Consider the following 364-nt stretch of genomic DNA (forward strand, 5'->3'; position numbering starts at 1 on the left):
TTAACGTCCGTGCGCGCTCCCGCTTCTATCCTTCGTCCAAGCGGGAGTGCGCACACAGTGAGTAAACGTAAAGCAAGTTTTGTGGCTATACTTAAATACAGTTTTAAGGTACTTGAATTTTAACTTGAGTATTTATAATCTGTACTTCTTGTGTGAATGTGTACTGCTTCTTTATAGGCTTAGTTCCTATTCCTCTTTGCATTTCGCAAATGTTTTGGTGTTTACTACTGAGATCCTTTTCTTAAGTATGAGAACTAATGAGTAGCACAGTGTAGAAAAAACAGTAGACCCCATGTTAAAAGTAGGGTAAAAGACCTACTCATTATGCATAATAGCTGATTGAGCAAACATATATTTTATTATA

General features: G+C 36.5%; 1 protein-coding gene across 1 annotated transcript in view; it reads right to left on the reverse strand.

The window, feature by feature from the left end:
* cerkl (ceramide kinase-like) overlaps positions 1 to 46 on the reverse strand; it is a 20702-nt gene extending 20656 nt beyond the window's left edge. Inside the window, 1 exon segment of the mRNA XM_063887245.1 lies at positions 1 to 46. This exon segment is cut by the window's left edge and continues 264 nt beyond it. The gene's annotated coding sequence lies outside the window, so the exon portion shown is untranslated.
* Between the last annotated feature and the right edge of the window lie 318 nt (positions 47 to 364).

The sequence above is a fragment of the Eleginops maclovinus genome, chromosome 7 (genome assembly GCF_036324505.1).
Source record: "Eleginops maclovinus isolate JMC-PN-2008 ecotype Puerto Natales chromosome 7, JC_Emac_rtc_rv5, whole genome shotgun sequence".
Taxonomy (NCBI): Eukaryota; Metazoa; Chordata; class Actinopteri; order Perciformes; family Eleginopidae; genus Eleginops; species Eleginops maclovinus.